Below are 7,500 nucleotides of genomic sequence, written 5' to 3' on the forward strand. Positions count from 1 at the left end.
AAAGCTAAACTAGTCGGTTTAGCCTCAGGAAAACAGGAATGAGTATGTTCAAGTTTTTCATTACTCTGTTTACTGTCAAAAACATCAGTCAAAACGGTTGCCTTTTCCTTTGGACAGTGAGTGACTGAGCCATCTGGTTTAAGAGAAGGAAGGACAGTTGCATCAACACCAAAAAGTGCAAATTTAAGGGTAGACCACCATTTATGTTCATGAGTTGTACCAGAAAGGGTTTCATTTATAGTTAAATTGTATTCCTTTTCAGTAGAGGCATAAACTCACTGAGCTAAAGCTCGAAGCTGAGTATAGTTATTCCAGGTCAAATCAGATCTGTTACCCTTATATTATGTACAATATACGTAAATACAAATATCTACACATGCATAAAAGCATTTGTGTGTGCATATATGCATATATAACACCAGCACCCGTGCATATACAAACATAACAACAACAACAACAAAAATAATAATAATAATAATAATAATAATAATAATAATAATCATAATAATAATAATGGGCAAGCAAGTAAGAGTAACATTAAATAAAAAATAAATAAAAAATTTCTCAATGTTCCCCATCTTACTTCTAGCCTCTCATTCACCACTTTCACATCAGTAACGCATCAAATTTTGTTAATTCATAAGAAAATGCCATGGGAAAATACTTTTGCTGCAGTCATGAAAAATAACGACTTCCTTGCATGATTTGCTTTATTGCAAGCAAGGCTTAGTACGCAAGCAAAAATTGCATTGAGAGGAGAGAAAATAAACTTTAATATAGTTCTTTTTCTTCAAGTGTTTTAGGATAATGCATTGTAATAGTAAATTCACTTTAAGGAAAAAAAACAGAAAAAGAAAATTATCTATTTCTGCAATAATAGAACTAAATGTAAAATCAACTTCAACATAGCTCAATTCTTTATATCAGGAAAATGTGTTGAAATAGTCTAAATTTAATGGGAAAAACAGGAAAATATAAAACTAATAATCGTTGCAATAATAGAACTGAAGGTATAATAAACTTTAATATAGTTCTTTTCTTAAAGTATTTTAGGAAAATGCTTTTAAATAGTCTATTCATTTTAAGGAAAAAAGGGAAAATAAGTAAATTATTTATTGTTGCAATAATAGAACTAAATATAAACTCAACTTTAACGTAGCTAAATTCTTTAAGTAATTCATGAAAATGTTATAAAACAATTCTATTTAATTCAAGGAAAAAAGGGATAAAGTAAATTATTTAATGTTGCAATAATAGAACTAACTATAAACTCAACTTCAACATAGGTAAATTTTTTATTTCAGGAAAATGCATTGAAATACTCAATTTACTTTAAGGAAAAAGGGAAAAAATAAAACTATTAATCATTGCAATAATAGAATTAAAAGTAAAATAAACATTAACATAGCTCTTTCTTCAAGTATTTCAGGAAAATACTTTGAAACAGTCTATTTACTTTAAGGAAAAAAGGAAAAAATTAAAATAATCATTGCAATAATAGAACTAAAAGTAAAATAAACATTAACATAGCTCATTTCTTAAAGTATTTCAGGAAAAAGCTTTGAAACAGTCTATTTACTTTAAGGGAAAAAAGGAAAAATTTAAAATATTAATCATTGTAATAATAAAACTAAAAGTAAAATAAACATTAACATAGCTCTTTCTTCAAGTATTTCAGGAAAATGCTTTGAAATACTCAATTTACTTTAAGGAAAAAAGGAAAAAATAAAACTATTAATCATTGCAATAATAGACCTAAAAGTAAAATAAACATTAACATAGCTCTTTCTTCAAGTATTTAGTTTAAGGAAAAAAAGGAAAAAAAATAAAATTCATAATTAAAATAAAGCTAAAAGTAAAACAAACTCTAACAGCTCGTTTAAGAATTTCGAAAAAAAAATGAAATATTCTATTTACTTTAAGGAATAAATGGAAAAAAATAAAATCATTTGTTTTTTCAGTTGTTTTTGTATAATAAGCGGCTACACCAATAGTTCCCTCACAAAAGGTTATAATTACCATTGCGATAACAATGATAAATCTATCTGTCCTTCTCATAAGTCATCAGTAGTGACCTTCTCTGCAGCCAGTGACAAGCAAATATAATAAGATTTAACAAATTGCTAATGCATATGTGTCTATATAGTGTATGTTTGTACTTCAATATACATACATACGTATCTAAATACATACATACATACATACACACACACACACACACATATATATATATATATATATATATATATATATATATATATATATACACATACACACACACACACACATGTATATATATATATATATATATATATATATATATATATATATATATATATATATATATATATACATATACACACACACACATATATAAATATACATATACATATTCAAATTTTTTCGTGGCCAAGTGGTAAGTCTGTCCATACAAGCTTGCTGAACCAGGGTTCGACTCCCGGCCGGTCCCAAGCTCTTGTCTTTGTGTGATTTCACCTGGGGCTCTGATCCCGAGGTCGTTAGGAGAATCCAGACATTAATGTATCAAAAATATATGGCTTATTTGAGTATGAAAAAACATATTCTTTCATGTTTGGGTTTTGGTAACTTTCACTCACGCTGGCCACTGCGGACTGGTGATAGTGGGAGAATTTTGTCTGATCGTTCACAGCAAACCAACCTGGTATGGGTGGTCCTGATTAGTACAGCTTTGCTGATCATTGCGATGTGCTAAAACTTTCACCATGTTAAAGTATACCCATTTAGAAAGGGATATGTATAGTTGAAAAAGCAGTATGCTAAAAACTCCAGCACTCCAACAAGGAAAACAGCTCAGGGTGGAAAAGAAACAAGGAAATAGCTAATAAATTATGTATACAAATTAATTAATAAAAAAAAATAATGACGTTTCAAGATAAGCAACAACATTGAAATAGATCAGTAAAAAACGAGAATTATGCCAATCTGTTCAACAGAAAACCCTTTGCAAAAAATAAACTTTTGTGTGTGCATGTGTGTGTATTCATATCTCTGTCATACTGAAATTGCTTTAATGTTTGCTAGAAAAGCTAACGATATGAAGTTATTCAAGGCAGACATAATTAGGAAAACTAATTGCTGCCAAAAAAATGACAATTTTTATAATTTATATATGAAATATTTACTTAAGTGTTGTTACTTTTTTTAAAATATTCTATTTTAATTGCTAATGACTTTTCTTGTACTTTCCTTATATCCTTTGCTCACAAGGCTATTTTCCCTGTTGAAGCCTTCGGGCTTATAGCATTTTGCTTTTCCAAATAGGGTTGTAGCTCAGCAAGTAATAATAATAATAATAATAATAATAATAATAATAATAATAATAATAATAATAATAATAAGTAACAACTAGATTACCTCGGCAGAGAACATGACTTGACTATGCCAAGAAGTTATATTTCGCTCTAAACTCCACAGCATACATTTACTTCAATATACTTTCTTCAAAATCTAATGGATTTGTCTTTGACTATATCCCACATGTACTCAAGGTTTCGATGAAATTAGTTTAGTAGTTTTTGCGTATTGTTGTTCACAATAAAAAACGCTAACAAAATATTTCCCATTTACTCAACATTGCGATTACTTTCAAAGTACTGCTGGGTACTTGTACTTTAGTATACTTTTTACAAAATGTTACAGATTTATCCTTGGGTCATGCATAACATGACTACCAAGTTTGGTCACAATCGGGACAGTAGTTTTTATGCAAAATGTTACATTTATCCTCTGGTTATATATAACATGACTACCAAATTTGGTCAAGATCGGTGCAATAGTTTTTGTGTAAAGTTGCTCACAAACAAACGAAATCAAAAACCGGACAATACGCCAACGCTTCATAAACAGACAGAAATGGAGATAAACCCCAAGTCAGTAGTAGAAGTCTTTTTTGTCTTTGGTAGTTGTGTGAGCATTATCTCTTAAAATCCTACTTAACTAGTTCCCATCCTTGAGTCATACCTAACAATACTATCAAGTTTGCTCAAAATCGGTACAGTAGTTTTTGTGATAATTTCACAAACAAATTACAAAAGCAAAAACCGGACAATACAGCAATACTTCATAAAGACAGAAATGGAGATAAACCCGCAGTCAGTGGTAGAAGAGTGTTTTTGTGTTCGGTAGTTTTGTGTGAGCATTATCTCTTAAATTCCTACTTAACTAGTTCTCATCATTGAGTCATACCTAAAATGTCTACCAAATTTGGTCAAAATCGGTACAGTAGTTTTTATGCAAAATGTCAGATTCATCCCCTGGTTATACATAACATAACAACCAAGTTTGGTCGAAATCGGTGCCATAGTTTTTATGTACAGTTGCTTACAAACAAATAAAGGCAAAAGACCGGACAATGAACCAATACTTCATAAAGACAGAAATGGAGATAAACCCGCAGTCAGTAGTAGAAGAGTGTTTTTGTGTTCGGTAGTTTTGTGTGAGCATCATCTCCTAAAATCCTACTTAACTAGTTCCCATCCTCGAGTCATACCTAACAATACTATCAAGTTTGGTCAAAATCGGTACAGTAGTTTTTATGCAAAATGTCAGATTCATCCTCTGGTTATACCTAATATAAGTACCAAGTTTGGTCGAAATCGGTGCAATAGTTTTTATGTACAGTTGCTTACAAACAAACAAAGGCAAAAACCGGACAATGAACCAATACTTCATAAACAGACAGAAATGGAGATAAACCCCAAGTCAGTGGTAGAAGAGAGTTTTTGTGTTCGGTAGTTTTGTGTGAGCATCATCTCCTAAAATCCTACTTAACTAGTTCCCATCCTCGAGTCATACCTAACAATACTATCAAGTTTGGTCAAAATCGGTACAGTAGTTTTTATGCAAAATGTCAGATTCATCCTCTGGTTATACCTAATATAAGTACCAAGTTTGGTCGAAATCGGTGCAATAGTTTTTATGTACAGTTGCTTACAAACAAATAAAGGCAAAAGACCGGATAATATACCAATACTTCATAAACAGACAGAAATGGAGATAAACCCCAAGTCAGTGGTAGAAGTGTGTTTTTGTGTTCGGTAGTTTTGTGTGAGCATCATCTCTTAAAATCCTACTTAACTACTTCCCATTACTGCCTTGGGTCCTGTTAAATCATGCGAGTGTAAGGGACGAAGAATTTGCCAAAATAGGAACCGCTGAAAGGAATACAGGGGGAGAATCGAACAATTAAAGGGCTGTCTATAAAAATGATATTGCTATTATGATCAAATTAAAGGAAATACCAACTCAACAATATTAGTATAAGGAGATATTTATATACAGTATATTTTCAGGTATATTTTATTTTAATCGTAATACTAGGTATGCAGTGAATTTTAAGTCATGCCCTTCCCATCATAAGGTTCAAAACAATACTATTCTAGAAGTTTTTACTCCAGCTATGCTCAGGTTAATGTAAATAATAACGTAAAAAGTATATTAATATACAGTATATTATCATGTACATTTTTGTTTGGTGGTAATACTAGGCATGCAGTGAATGTTAAGGCATGGCTTTTCCATCATAAGGTTCAATACTACACACTATTCTAGAAGTTTTATTCCAGCTATGATCACGTTAATTAAAGTAAACAATAACCCAAAAAGTATATTAATATAAAGTATATTTTCATGTATATTTACTTCGTTCGTATTACTAGGTATGCAGTTAATTTTAAGCCATGCCTTTTCCATCTTAAGGTTCAATACTACACACTATTCTAGATGTTTTAATACAGCTATGATCAGCTTAATTAAAGTAAATAATAACCCAAAAAGTATATTAATATAAATTATATTTTCATGTATATTTATTTCGTTCGTAATACTAGGTATGCAGTTAATTTTAAGCCATGCCTTTTCCATCACAAGGTTCAATACTACACACTATTCTAGAAGTTTTATTCCAGATATGAGTTGAATCGGTGGAACTTCAGAAGTTAAAACTTGGAGCGAATGTTTTTATGTTGAACAGGCTGCCGTAAGTCTCTTTTAATGCTGTTCCTGTTCCTAGAATATTCTATATTAATTGATCATTACTTCACTTCTCTTGTAGTTTATTAATTTCTTTATTACCTTTCTCACTGGATTATTTTTCACTGTTGGAGCCCTTGGGCTTATACAATTCTGCGTTACCAGCTAGGGTTGTAGCTTAACTAATAATAATAATAATAATAATAATAATAATAATAATAATAATAAATGAAAATTGAGTTGAAATTAGCGTGTATCACATTCAACAGCATCAAGTTGATTGAAGTCCGATGATGGTTATGCGTGCTACGAGAGAGAGAGAGAGAGAGAGAGAGAGAGAGAGAGAGAGAGAGAGAGAGAGAGAGAGAGATTGCATTCTTCTTGTTCTTAACGTTTTGCATTATTTTGACTGCAACGAGTGTGATTGTAATATTTTACAAATAGAATTTTATATATAAATATATATGTATATATATACAGTATATATATATATATATATATATATATATATATATATATATATATATGTATATATATATGTATATATATATATATATATATATATATACATATATATATATATATATATGTATATATATATATATGTATATATATATATATGTATATATACATATATATATGTAAATATATATAAATATATATATATATATATATATATATATATATATATATGCACAACAGCAAAGCAGCCGTTTCTATATATATATATATATATATATATATATATATATATATATATATATATAATAATATATATATATATATATATATATATATACATATATTATACATATATTTATATATATCTAATATATATATATATAAATATATATATATATATATATATATATATATATATATATATATATATATATATATACCACGAAATTTCTCACCCTTTAACATATGGGGACGCAGGGGACAACTCTATATGGTAACCATATGGCGTCAAATAACTAAATGCATCGTATAAAATGACATCAACATTACAAAGCAATTAACAAAAAAAAAATCCTTTCAGTAAGACGGAACAAATTGATAATCCTCTTTCAAACCATTATCCCTACAATAAGGGGTCGGTTGCCTGATACGCCCTCTAGTAGCTACAAAAAATGGTTTATAATTTTGCAGAGGGTTTTCACGGTCGCATGCCCTTACAATCAACACCAGTTATTAACGGTGGCCCTAACCTTTGACTTAACATTCCACCTGTAAGGCAGAAGTTTCCACAGTTTTTGATAAGACCTAACCTTTTGCAACACCAAAACGTGAAAATTATTAAATCATTTTGGTTAATCAAGGAAGGGATTCATATTGTTCAATTGGTAATAAATTCTATAAATTTACCCTTAAAATTCGAAATAATTTTTAATTAATACTTTAGCTACTACTACTACCACTAATAATAATAATAATAATAATAATAATGATAATAATAATAATTGTAGTAGTAGTAGTAGTAGTAGT

The sequence above is a fragment of the Palaemon carinicauda genome, chromosome 8, assembly GCF_036898095.1.
Source record: "Palaemon carinicauda isolate YSFRI2023 chromosome 8, ASM3689809v2, whole genome shotgun sequence".
Classification (NCBI taxonomy): Eukaryota; Metazoa; Arthropoda; class Malacostraca; order Decapoda; family Palaemonidae; genus Palaemon; species Palaemon carinicauda.